The sequence below is a fragment of the Anolis carolinensis genome, chromosome 4, assembly GCF_035594765.1.
Source record: "Anolis carolinensis isolate JA03-04 chromosome 4, rAnoCar3.1.pri, whole genome shotgun sequence".
Lineage (NCBI taxonomy): Eukaryota > Metazoa > Chordata > Lepidosauria > Squamata > Dactyloidae > Anolis > Anolis carolinensis.
In genome coordinates, this window is record NC_085844.1 from 160234047 (window position 1) to 160248519 (window position 14473).

At 41.0% G+C, this 14473-nt stretch overlaps 1 long non-coding RNA gene across 1 annotated transcript in view; it reads left to right on the forward strand.

The window, feature by feature from the left end:
• Positions 1-960: 960 nt before the first annotated feature.
• The window catches only part of LOC134298344 (uncharacterized), a 53117-nt gene continuing 39604 nt past the window's right edge, over positions 961-14473 (forward strand). The window contains exon 1 of the long non-coding RNA XR_010005373.1: positions 961-1372. This is a non-coding gene — a long non-coding RNA (uncharacterized LOC134298344). The remainder of the gene's footprint in view (positions 1373-14473) is intronic.

Sequence of the window (14473 nt, forward strand, 5' to 3'; positions counted from 1 at the left end):
AGCAGCCCTCAAAGCCTAACTTAGTTTTTGCAGGAGAGGAGCCTTCAGCAGTAGCTACTACTTCCCAGCAGGTAGAAAAAAGTAGAAGGCTGACTGATGAAAGGTGAAATGCACCATTCTTTTTAGAATACATCCGAAAGTGTGCTGCAACCCACAGGTCTGCCCAGTTAGCAAGGAAACAGGCTCTACACTGGCAACACCCGAGAACATAGAATTAAAGATTCTCAGGGTTGCAGTTTCCTTGAAAGTGGTAATGTCTTTTTTTTGTTGTATGAATTTTGACTCTTTGGATTTTTGGCCTTGTTGATTCTGGACTTTATCTTTGATTGTTGTGTTTTGGATTCTGACTTGGACCCTGCTAAATTTTTTTTACTGCTGGCTTTGTTGACCTTAGACTGGAATTCTGGTTGTGTTTGCTACTGAAAAAACTGTGGAAATCTTTTGGCATGACCATAGCAATTTGGATTCTGAACTTGGTCTTTATCTCTCTCCCAAAAGTCAGTGTGGGTATATATGCTAAAACTATAAGCCTATAGGCCTCTAGCATTTTGGCTGTCCAAGTGTAAATTTTGGGAATTTATTTGAATCTTTTGTTGTTGTTTAATCGACAAAACATGACAGAGAGGAGGTCACATTGAGGAGGGTGAAAACTTGTTTGTTTGGGGATTTTTTTTGCTTCTTTGGAGACCAGAACATGAAGCAATGGATTACCGGGGGGGGGGGGGGGGGAGAGAGAGAGAGAGAGAGAGAGAGATTCCACCTAAACATTAGGAAGAACATCCTGATAATAACAGCCCTTCAGCAATTGAATATGTTGCCTTGCAGGGTGATGAAGACTCCTTTCTCTGGAGTCTTAAGCAGACACTGGATGGTCAATCTGTCGAGAATGTTTTGATTCTGTGTTCCTACATGGCAGAGGGTTAACTGGATGGTTCTTGTGGTCTCTTTCAACTCTATTGTGAAGACTTGATGTGATGACAGGGATGGAATCTTTTTGGATCCCACCGCTGCCACCAAAATGTGAAGACTTGATGTGATGACAGGGATGGAATCTTTTTGGATCCCACCTCTGCCACCAAATTGCGAAGGATTCAACTTCTACCTCTATGTATCCTACTTTTCAATGTTGTCGCTGCCACCACCTTTGAAAGATGCTTTGCTCAAATAATAAGCAACATTTGAAGAAACAGTAACTTGTTTATTTATAGCACAAAGCTTGATGGTTGCAAGAATGTTATAACTTGAGGTGAACGATGTTACTTCTGTACAGTAAGTGTTGCAAGATTTCTCAATAGTTTCACTGAGCTTAGTATGGTATCAGCTTTATATTACTTGTTTCTTTCAGTTAGGAATACTGTCCTTCTTGAACTTAGTTGACCTGTACCTGATCAAACTTGGACTGGGGAGTTTAACTGGTTAACCCTAGTCCTCCTTGACTTAGGGATATAGCCTCAGCTCTTTAGTTATTCCTACTAAAGGCTCAGCAACCTCAATTTTAGCCCTTCTCCGCTAAAACTCTCTAGCTGCTCAACTTCCTCCCACAATCTCTTTTTTTCGATCACCCTCCTTTCTCACTGAACAGAACCAACTGCTCTGCTCAACCGAAAAACTCCAACTGCCCAATTCCAACTGCTAAATTTTGAATTCTAAGGCTTCCACCAGCAAGGTGAAGCCACGCCCCTTTTCCTGGCCATGCCTTAGAGGCTCCCAGCTTCTGTATAAGAATAGCTGAAATATATAACCTTAAACAGTCAACCTAAACATAGCAATCATGAATAAAACACAATGATCATGACATCTTTACACTATGATTCTATGTGACAAATAATTAAAATAAAACCATTCCTCAAAAGACACATATTTTGATTCTTAGGGCAATGGACACACCCCATTCTCTTGTGTTTTCAGCTGCCAATGTGAATCAGTTGTATCTGTGGAGAGCGGGAATCGTAAGCATTGAGTTCCAACAGGCAACACAGAAGGAGAGAGGTGGCAAACAGTTCTGACAGTGGACCTGAACCTAGAGGCTGGAAGGATTTATACCCATCCCAATTTTGTTTTAAATGGGGTTAAAACAGGACTCTGCTTAAAAGAGTATAGCATCATTAAATATCTGAATCTGTAAATTATTACTGAGTCTTCAGTAAACATAGACTAACTCAATTCAGTCAGGAAAAATGTTAATGCTGTATGATTTAGACCTCTGAAAAATAGGCTTCTAATCCAATTTAGTCTAAAATATGAGGGAAAGCTCAGCTTTTTGCTAAATTTTACAGCAAATACAAGGGATTACATTTGAAAACTCATACCTGCTCTATACTATTGGACCAGAGTCTTTCCAATAACATCTTTGCCTCATCACTTGAATGGGCATTTGTACTTTCCACATTCTGGGATAATGTCATTATTCCTGTCAATATAGTCCTATTATTGTAATCTAATTAAAATTTTAAAAGCCCAGGTAAAGTCTGTTCTAGCTGAGTTTGTGAAATGATAATGTAAACTCTTTATCATCTTGATTGATGAACCACAGTGCAAATGCAGTTCATCTCTGAACATATGTGCCAGATGTTAAGTATTTTGAATTTTTGCTAAGCACTCACCATTCCAGCAAGCCCCTTTTAAACAACAATTTGTGGGACATGTCTAAATAAACTGGGATGAATGTCTAAAGAACTTTCAGATAAGCTTACATTTAAAAGGGGCATGTTAAAGAATTGAAATAAGGGAGGGATCACGACAGGCAATACAAGCTAATAGACTGTACATGTAGGAATAATTTCAGAAAAAACTAAAGAACAAGCTTAGGCTTGCTCAAGAAGTTAAAATTCATTTTAAAAAATAAGGATATTGTAAAGCCATTGCGCAGAGGTTATAACTGGTAAAAATAGAACAAACACTGCAGTAAGGGGATTAAACCCATACAAATTAAAGAGGAAGTACAAATGGTTAAGACTATAAGATTTTTTCAAGAGAAGGCAAAGACGTGAGTCTGCTGCTGCTGTTGAAGAGACCAGAAGCAAACATAGTCTTGAGTCTGCTGCTGCTGTTGACCAGAAGCAAGAGCATCATCATCCATCTCTCTGTTGCTTGCTTCTGTACTTCTTGTGAATAGACTGCAACTCCTGCCTACCTCAGCAGGGTGTGACTCAGCAATCTCTGAAGAGGAAGCAAGTATAAAGCTTGAGTCCACTAGATCTGGGGGCTCTTCTTCTATTTTAATGTGTTGTGCGTTGTGTTTTTAGAAAATCATCTCACTGGGTGGATACTGGTTGCTTTTGAACTGTTACACCAGCTGGTGGTGAGACAGCAAGCTGGAAGACTGAGCAGTATTGAGAGGGCTAACCAGAACAATCTATAAGGCAGTCCCCTAGTGGAAGTAGGGTGCTGCTGGACTAGCCAACTAATGAACCTGATTGGGAATGCACCATTGAATGTGTAAGTGTTGTTTTATTAATGTCTTATAATTTGTCTTTTGTCTTTTTTTGTTTGGGTTGTTTGTTTGTCCCTGTATTGTTTCTAATTTAATATATATGGAAACTGGAGTGTCAATACAAGTCTTACAGGGTAGAGGGAGATATGTGATGGCAGAGTCACATGTCCTATGAGGAAGGAGAGAAAGGTGGCCGCAGTATTTTTAACCAACTGGAGTTTCCAAACTTGGTACAAAGGTAGCCCAATGTAACGCACACTCATATTATCTATGATATTTTCAAACTGACTTAGCATGCTTTGCTGAAACTTGGCTGTGAGATGATAGTGCTCCAACCTGGGCCCTGGCCCTCTCTGCTGGGTACTGTGTCAGTGAGAAGGTTAGGGAAAATGGGGGGGGGGGGGGGTAGCTGTGGTTTTAAAATACCTCTTAACCTGAGCAGATTATCTGTTAAGGAGATGAAGCACATGTGTATACCTGAATCTAAAAGCCAGGGATAGATTGGGATTATTTTAATGTACCGTACATGCTGCTTCCTGACAGATTCCCTGGCTGAGCCCACATAACTGGTTTCAGAGGTGTTGTTGGAGCCACCAAGACTTTTGCTTCTGAGTGACTTCAACAAACCACTGGAGGCTATTTTGTCAGGTGCAGCTCAAGAGTTCATGATATCCATGACAAATATGGGCCTATCCAAATTGGTTTCTGGACCAACATATTTGGCAGGTCAGACATTTGATGTGGTTTTCACCTCAAGATATACAGATCTGTGAGTGGAGGTAACCAATACCTCTGAGTTGTTATAAGCAGATCATTTTCTGGTCTGGGCTAGTATCACAGATACAACCTGAAGGGATGGAGGACCTATTAAAATGGTCCCCCCTTGAAGGCTAATGAATCCTTTGAGATTCCAGGAGGCCTTAAAGCAGTGGTTCTCAGCCTGGGGTCCCCAGATGTTTTTGGCCTTTTACTCCCAGAAATCCTAACAGCTGGTAATTGGCTGGGATTTCTGGGGACCGCAGGTTGAGAACCACTGCCTTAAAGGGTTCCATGGCTGGCATCACTGATGATCCAGTTGAATCCCTGGTCAGCAAATGAAATCGAAATCTAGCCAGGGTTATTGACACAATCACTCCCAAACATCCTATTCAACCCATTACAAACCAGGCTCCATGGTTTACAGAGTCCCTTAGAGAAATATAATGGGAAGAACGACAACTAGAACCTTCAGTAGTTCACTGTGATGCTTTTAACAACCATTTTACAAATAAAATATCTTGCATAAGTGCATACTTAGAGGCTGTTATTAGATCGGCGGCCAATAACGAGGTATCCAGCAATTCTGTGAGTGAGATTAAACTGGATCAGTTTCAATTGGTGAGTACTGTTGATGTGAATAAGCTGCTGGGGCTAGTAAGGAGGACAACACTGTGAACAACCCTGAGTCCCTTTCGGGATTGAGAAGGGTGGTATATAAATACTGCAAATATTGGCTGGTCATCCAGGAAGGAGATGCAATTCCATTTCAAACACAATATATTATCAATACATCTCTCAGGGAGGTGAAAGTTCCATCCTATTTAAAAGAAGCCATAGTTAGAACTATTAGTTTACCCACAGACCAGTGTTTAACCTTCCTTTTTGGGGAAGCTGATTGAGAAGGCAGTTGCTTTCCAACTTCAGGCAATCTTGAATGACACACACCTGACACATCTCAAACCAGTTTAAGAGCTGGATATGGAGTTATATATTTCTCCATGCCTTTAAAAACAGTCTCAGTTAAGGATAGCATGTCTCCTCTGAGCAAATGCCTGGAAGAGGTAATGGACTGGATGAGGCAAAACAAATTGAAACTGAATCCAGACAAACCAGAGGTGTTTGCCATCAAGGGTCCTAATCTAGGGATGGAGGTATGTCAACTAGTTCTGGATGGGATTACACTCCCCCTGAAAGACTGTGTTCTCATCTTGGGAGTGATCCTGGATCAGTCTCTCCAAAGGTCACCCCAGGTTGATTTTTATCATGTCAGATACAACTTGAAAACATAATGCAAGTTGCTTCTTGAATAGAAAAAAATAGCTTTAACAAAGCATCAAATGTGGTCCCCTCTACAGACAGAAGGGAAAGGATTGAAGAAAAAGTGTTATCTTAACTCTAGTTCTTTTAATCCAGGTCTTAATGAAGGATATAGAAAGTAAGCCTGTGGGAAGTTCCCCCCATAATGGGGTGCATTCTTAACCCCGTTGCTGACACTCAGGCTCTCTTGAAGGAAAAAAAGAAAGGTTCCCAGGAATGGCGCTTTCTTAACCCCATTGCTGACACCCAGGCTCCCATGAAAGGAAAAAAGGAAATGCTCCCAGGAACTGAAAGGGGAGGCCTTGTACTGTAAGTTCCCCATTGCTACTAATGGGCTGGATCTAGCCACATATTTTGGCTACAGATGAAAAACAGCTATCTGGCTACCCACCAGTTTTCGTGAGTCGTGTGAAAACAAATTTGGGGGTCTACTGGTATCTGGCCAGCAGAAACAAAATGAGGTTTAGCTGAAATGCACAAGCCTAGTTAGAACTTCTGTGAGAACCTGTAAACTCTCTGCATGAGAGTGTGGTAGAAGCTCCTTCCTTGGAGACTTTTAAGCAGAGACTCAATGGCCATCTGTTGGGGATGTTTGATTGTGCTTTTCCTACATGCCAGGGGGGTTAGACTAGCCCATGTGGTCTCTTCCAACTCTATTTTTCTATGATTCTATATTGAAGTTCAGCAATACAGACACAAACAGCTATATACAAATATGCATGCTCTCTCTCCTCTCAACTGCAAGTTTCTTTATGCAGATCTCTTCTCTCCAGCATGCACTGACAAACACCATCCAGGAGGACCAGCAAAATACATGATGTCTGTCCTGCTTTAATATTGACCCACATGATGCCATGCTACATTCATGGTTTCATCATTTACTAAATGATGCAATCACACATATCTGGTTGCACCAGATGTTTGCTTTGTCATTATGACTCAGCAATTCATCACCTGGATATGCATTTATATTTTATATATAAATGCAAATGGATATAAATATTGTAATAAATAAATAATAAATACATAAATATATTTTATCAAATCCTAACATATTCACCATCAGGTGATGGAGTAAAATAAGACACCCTTCAAAACCCAGCCCAGCCAAGGTTATTGCTTAGTTGTACTTTTTTTATTGTGTCAGAAACGAATTGAGAACATACTGCAAGTTGCTTCTGATGTGAGAGAATCAGTTGTTTTCAAAGACATTGCTCAGGGGACGCCTAGATGGGTTACTATCCTGCAGGGGGCTTCTCTCATAGGGCTGACAGCCAGGAGCTCATCCCATCTCGCAGATACTGAAACTAAGGCATGGCAATCAAGATGTCCTTGTACCAAGGTCAATACCCACCGGTGGCACCTCCATGCAGTAATAATAAATAATGGACAATCACCATCTAAAATCCAAATTAGTTTTCTCTAATTTTTGGTTCATTTGGTTTTAGGTCCCAAGAAATGCATCTATTTGTTGGAAAACTGAAGTTGTAATACTGAAATAAAGTCAAGAGACCTGAAATCCCTTTACAGTACTATGAAATTTATATGGAATATATCATCTGAACTTGTTTTTCTCCAAAACACACACAACGAGGGAGGCAGAGTTAGTTACTTGAAGTTATTTTTTCCTTAACTTTATTTTGCAATTAATTATGGAATTTATTAAAATGCATTTCAAACCCAATACAACTTTCTTACCAATATATGCAAAAACATCCATCAGGGAACAGATGGTCTCCTAAATGTGAAACTAAACAGTTCTAGAATGATGACAATCCATTTATCTTAATGTATGCATCCTCCAGCAGATATCTAAAACAGCAGCGACAGATGCATACCCTGTAAACTGTTTTACATGAAACTTTAGCACTAGCTCTTTAATAAAAAAAGATAAGACAAATTTATCATGCCTTGGTGGTAGGGTCAAGCTATTCAGTAATGACAAGCAAATTGAACAAAAGCTTCCACTAAAAGCATGTCCATTATGACAACCTTCAATGATACCAGTTTGACAGTGAAAAGCACAGGAATTGTTTGGATTGGGAGGTTGTAGAGCAAGCCTATCCTTTGCAGTGTTTTTACAGCAGGTTATGTGCTCTATCCTTGCAGTTAGAGATGGGTAAAGTTTTATTTCCCCCAGATTTAAATTTTGCATGGGAGGCTTTTTTTTATCCCAATCACTTTCAGACTCAGAGGGATAGATCTTTTGGTTTTGGTTTCTCTCAGATTTATCCAGCCCTCATGTTCCGCTCTAAACTTTAGATTTGGGTCTCCCTAAATCTGAAAGTCTTGAAGGCAATAACAACAATCCTAATTAGCTTGACTCATCAGCCAAAAGTAGGCCCAAACCTCCTATTAAAATACTGGTAAGTTTATGCTGACAGAAATTGTTCTTCATTTTAAATGTTGTATTATTATTTCATGGTCTTCTTTTATTTTTGTTTTTTTTAACTATAAAGAAGATACTGCAGTGTGGATAGAAATGTGTTCATGTTTTTAAAAAAAAAAATGATAATCTGGCTGCCCAACAGTCTCAGGGACCATGAACCAGCTTTCAGCTTAAAACTTTTGAGGACCCTTGAATTAAATCATGCAAAGACATATGAACATTTTAAAGAGGGATAGAGTAAACCTGAAAATGACCGAAGGATGCTTCATGGAGAAGGGACTGTAACTTTTTCTGGGGAGGGCCAGATTTAGTCCTAAACCAGAGTTTCTCTGACCTCAATGTGTGTAAGGGAAAAGTAAGGACCTATTTTTGATATCGCCAAATTATGACTGTGATGGGAATAAAGGCATCATCTAATTGCCTGCTTGCCTTCCCTTTTGCAATAATAAAATCAACATATAATAACAATCAAATAGCACATATAACAAAGACAAACTGCAAACTGCAAAAACTATACACACATCTTATCACATTTTTACATACAAATCTAAACTAAATTATTATAGGAAAGGTTACAACTAACACAGAACAGAAAAATATGACCTCTAACTGTATTTTCTGTTATATTTAACCCTTAAAATCCATTTTATATATTCCTATAGGTTATCTTATTTCTAGGTTACACATAATAGAGTTTCTGAGCATTGACGATGCATCTAAAAGAAATTCTACATTATGTAGTGCTTGGAAATTGAATGCGATTGATACTGTTTGCAAGTCAGGTAGACAAAGAAGTTTGTGGCTATGCCTTGAAGAAGTCATTAACTCAAGGCCAGCATTTCAGAGGATTCTTTTCAAAGTCACTCCTTTTGGTAGGAAGTAAATAAATAAAGGGATCTCAGTTTTGTAATCAGTCACATTGTTCTCTGAAGGTCACCTTCCAAGCAACTCTAATAAATTATGCATCAGAGGAAAGAAAAACTGCATCTTAATATTTAGAAGTGAAGAATTGTGTGCAAATATGGCTGAACTTTTGGTAATGTTTAAACATTCATATAGATGGGGGGAAATATTGTAGTTTATACTTTAAAAAACCACAAAGTGCAGCATATTGGGTCCTTTTCCCTTTCCCACAACCTTGCTTTTTCTGTGCCGTTTCATAAGTGTTTATGGTGCAATATCTCTCCCTTTGCACATTTTAAATGTGTATTACATATTTTTAAACTATCTGTATATATATATATGTGTGTGTGTGTGTGTGTATGTATGTATACACACACACACATACATATGAATGCATTCCCCTGTTTGCTAAAATGTATGTTATCAATGTTTGTGCATATTTTGGTAAGTTGCCAAGTACACATTTCTAGCTATATGAAGCAGTCAATAACAAGTGAGAAAGCTAGGATGCAAACTATACATATTATAACCAGGGGAATGGAAACCAAATCCCAGATTGAAATCAGGTTCTTCCCCTGTCCTTAATAACACCTCAACTTCAAAAACCTATCCACAGAAGCCATTCGAGCTTCTGTATAAATGATATATTATTTGATAAAAAGTGAATCAGCATAAGCAAGCAAGTGAGAAAGCAAATGAGTGCGAGAGGAGATGGGTATAAATGTAAAATAGTACACTTCTCATCCATTTCATAGACAGAGGTGTATTAAACATTAACACAAAGTAGCAAGGGCAAAACTGGAGCTTTCAGAGATGTTTTAGAATCTCCTATAAGAACTTCAGCCATAGTTCTCCCTTCAAGTTTCAGCTACTACACATCTTCTATCTCCAAACTGTGTCAAGTTGTTGCTGAACCTGCTTCTTAACCCTTCTCCAAGTACATTTAAATCCCAAGAGTTGAGGCTTTCAATCAAAGTCACAGAACTCTACAGCTACAGGGGAACTGTCACTCAAAAACATCTAAGTCTTGGCATTTCTGTCTGTGGTTTACACAAGGGGCAATAATTTTTTAACCTATAACATCCACAAAGAATTTCTGTTTTTTGAAACAACAGTTGAACAAGTATGATTTCAAATATATATGTTTCCAATTCACATTTTAACCCACACCATATTGAACATAGTTAATATTCTGTAATGGTTTTATAATGCTGTCTTTCAGCTAAGATTGACAGTGTTATCTCAAGAAATGTATTGGCTGCTTGTTTGTAGCACTCTTCGCTTACCAAGATTGGAAACAGTAGAGAGAGCCTGGTACCTAATAATGCAAAAGATTTAGAAGTAGTCTTCTAAGTGAATACAAAGACAGGGAAAGAAAAGAAGGACCTCATGAAAAACATCACTGAAAATAAGTTATTTTAATTCATAAGATAATTCTTTATGATGTGCAGAAACATGGAAAACTGGTTTTTCATGCATTCGTTCATAAATGATAATACTAGTAAAAATATGTAACTTTAAAAAATAGTACTCATGTGGCATGATCTTAGACTCTTTCAGTTAAGTCTATTGACAATGGTTGGTACACCTTGGCATTTTTCAGGGATTTGAGATCTTTGAATGACTCATCCATTACTATCTCTCATCAAAACTAAGCTTAATTTCTGGAAATGATGGAACAAAAAGAAGACTTTCATAATTATCTGAATAGATGAGCAGATTTATACAAGGGATGCTCCAGGTCCCTAGAAGTTTAAGGTATGAAAGATATGAACTTTGATTTTTATTTGGGGCTGAAAACAAAGCACATGTCAATGAAGCTGCCTCTACAATGGTATCACTGTTTATTGTTCATTAATCTAGATGTTTTTTTAAAAAAAGTTCAAGTTTCTTATTTTTTTGTTACATATCTTCTTGACTTTGTGCAGATTATATTGCATTATTCTGGTCAAAATGTAATTAAGGCACATGTAACAGCTATGGCTTTCTTTAAGAATAGAAAGCATAGGAAAAGGTACATTTGGTGATAGCTTTCAACTGGGCACACAAAGTCTGATGGAGAGAATATTTTTTTCATTTCTCAATCAAAAATATGCAACGTGTGTCAAAAAGAATGATCAAGCAGCAGAACCTTTTGAAGATCTATACTGTATAAACATTACTTCCTCAAGTACCTAAAGAAAATCTGTTCTCCTAGCTGTCTTCAGTTCAACACAACCATTTGGTTGAAGCTAGTGATGAACTAGCTTGGAATAGCAGGCACCATTCCAATTGTGATGAAAGCAGATGGATGCTCAACATGCGTTATGTAATATGCTAGCTTGTGTGTAGCAAATGCTCGTGTTTAATCTGTTGTGAAGCTGTTGACCCCTTACTTAACCATTTCATGCAATATTTCTCAATGGAAAAGCCCCTGGAAGACTAAAAGATCGACACATGTTTATTTATTATTTATTTATACACTTCCATTCTGTCTTTTGAGAGCCAGCATTCTGTACTGGTTTGAGCATTGTTATAACTCTGGAGACCAGGGTTGTACTGGCTAACCCCCAAATATCAGGTGTTCCAAAGATCAATAGTCAATTAATAGCCACACCAACATGCAGGAACATAACTGGGAATAATATTCACTGAAGTCACTATTCCAAGTTCAAAGATAATCCAGAGAGATTAGTCCAAAGTTCAAATGCAGAAGTCAAGGCTGGAGCAAACAGGTCAATGGTAATTCAAAGCAGAACTCCCACTGTACTGGCCCATAGCGTCACTGCTGCTTTATAGTAAAGCAGCAGTGATCCTAACTGCACTTTGGCAGTTCTTCTCTGCTGCTCCCTTACAGCTAAATAAACACTTCTATACCTTTTCTTTAAGGTAAACTTTAGTCTCTGTCGCCTCTGCTCTTTTGGTGACTCAGATGGTTCTCCTTGGTTCACTGAGGAGTTGGCAGCGATGAAGCGAAAGAAGAGGGGTCTAGAGCGCGTGTGGCGCTCGAAGTGGAACGAATCAGACCGAACACGGCTGCACCTCTTTCTGAAGGCGTATGCCGCAGCAATAGATGCTGCAAAGAATGCCTTCTTTGCAACTAATATTGCGTCCGCGAAGAACCGTCCGGCGGAGCTGTTTCAAGTTGTCAGAGGTTTGTTAAATCCCACCACTCAAGATGGGATCCCTGACAGCTCGGCAGCTCGCTGTGAAGCATTTGCTCGGTTCTTCGCGGATAAAGTCGCTCTGATCCGCTCTGGCTTCGATGCCATATTAACGGCAGTCTCCGGGGATGTAACACGAGCACCTTCTTGTCCTATTTTGATGGATTCTTTTCAATTAATTGAGCTCGAGGATGCTGACAAGGTGCTTGGAGAGGCAAGGGCCACTACCTGCATCCTAGACCCCTGCCCATCCTGGCTGGTGAGAGAAGCCAGAAGGGGATTGGCCGAGTGGGTGAAGGTGGTGGTGAATGCCTCCCTTAGGGACGGCATTTTTCCAGCGAGCTTCAAATTGGCTGTGATAAAACCGCTGTTGAAAAAGCCATCACTGGACCCCACTCAATTGGAGAACTATCGGCCGATTTCCAATCTCCCCTTTTTGGGCAAGGTCGTGGAACATGTGGTGGCAGCCCAACTCCAGGCATTCTTGGTAGATGCTGATATTCTAGATCCGGCACAGTCCGGCTTCAGGCCGGGCATGGCACCGAGACAGCCTTGGTCGCCTTAGTCGATGATCTTCACCGGGAACTGGACAAGGGGAGTGTGTCCTTGCTGGTTCTGCTGGACCTCTCAGCGGCCTTCGATACCGTTGACCACGGTATCCTTCTGGGACGACTCGCCGGGTTGGGCATTGGAGGCACTGTTCTGCAGTGGCTCCGGTCCTTCCTGGAGGGACGATCCCAGATGGTGTCACTGGGGGACACCTGCTCGGCTCCACAGCCATTGTCCTGTGGGGTCCCGCAGGGGTCGATATTGTCCCCCATGTTGTTTAACATCTATATGAAGCTGCTGGGAGAGATCATCCGGAGTTTCGGGGTGAGGTGTCATCTGTACGCAGATGATGTCCAGCTCTGTCACTCCTTCCCACCTGTCACTAAGGAGGCTGTCCAGGTCCTGAACTGGTGTCTGGCCGCTGTGTCGGACTGGATGAGGGCCAATAAATTGAAATTGAATCCAGACAAGACGGAGGTCCTCCTGGTCAGTCGGAAGGCCGAACAGGGAATAGGGTTACAGCCTGTGTTGGACGGGGTCACACTCCCCCTAAAGACGCAGGTTCGCAGTCTGGGGGTGATCCTGGACTCATCGCTGAGCCTGGAGCCTCAGGTTTCAGCGGTGGCCGGGAGAGCCTTCGCACAACTCCGCCTTGTGCGCCAGCTGCGCCCGTTCCTTGGGAGGTCTGACTTGGCCACAGTGGTCCACGCTTTGGTCACATCCCGGCTGGATTACTGCAACGCACTCTACATGGGGCTGCCTTTGAAGACGGCCCGGAAGCTCCAGCTGGTGCAGCGGGCAGCAGCCAGGTTAATAACGGGAGCGGCTTACAGGGAGCGTACAACCCCCCTGTTAAGCCAGCTCCACTGGCTGCCGATATGCTACCGAGCCCAATTCAAAGTGCTGGTTTTGACCTACAAAGCCCTAAAGGGTTCTGGTCCTGCCTATCCGAATGTATCCCCTCCTATGAGCCCGTTAGAACCTTAAGATCTTCCGGGGAGGCCCTGCTCTCGATCCCACCTGCCTCGCAGGCGCGGCTGGTGGGGACGAGGGACAGGGCCTTCTCGGTGGTGGCTCCTCGGCTGTGGAACTCCCTCCCCAGCAATATCCGGCAAACCCCATCCCTCCTGGGATTTAGAAGAAAACTAAAAACTTGGCTCTGCGCCCAGGCATTCAGTGAATAAGCTCATTGGTTGTTGTAATTGGGTCGCAAATCTGTAATTGTAGCAGTAGTGAATGACAGGATGGTGCAATATTGCTGCTTTGCAGCGTTTTAATTTTTGTATACTTTTTATCATGTTTTTATCATGTTTTTATCATGTTTTTATCATGTTTTAATTGTTTTTATAGTATATTTGTTGCTGGCCCTCGTGGCAGAATGTAAGCCGCTCTGAGTCCCCTCGGGGAGAAGGGCGGGGTATAAATGCATATAATAAATAAATAATAAATGAGCTGGGGGTCTGCTCAGAAGCAGCTGGTGCTTGATTGGAGAATGAAGACAAGCCCTTACTGTGAGTTTGCTCCTGCTCTGCCTCTGCAGGCTGAAGTGTTGCTACATTTCATCTGCCTCTGGGACCTCCGGCTCTGGGGCTAAATCTGTATCCAGATCTGAGTCTGGAATTCCCTCCTGCTCATGGCTCTGAAAAATCTCCAGAGGCAACTCATCCCCTGACTCCTTGCTAGAGGCTTGAGGCACAGGCTGACCCAGTACACAAGTTTGAATTCCTGCTTGGCCATAGAAACTCACTGGGCAAGTCACAGAACAGACCCTGAAACTCCTGCTAATGCAAAAGTGTTGAAGAGTTTGCATAATTAATTTCAATGCAAACTTAATCTAGGAAATCAGTATTACGCTCTTTCCGAAAGCATATGTGAAGAATTTAGTCTGTATCTTTAGAACCTTCCATATCCAAGCAGTTAAAACATCACTAGCATTTCCTGAAATGTAAAAGAATCTCAATCATGAACTGAACTTGTTGC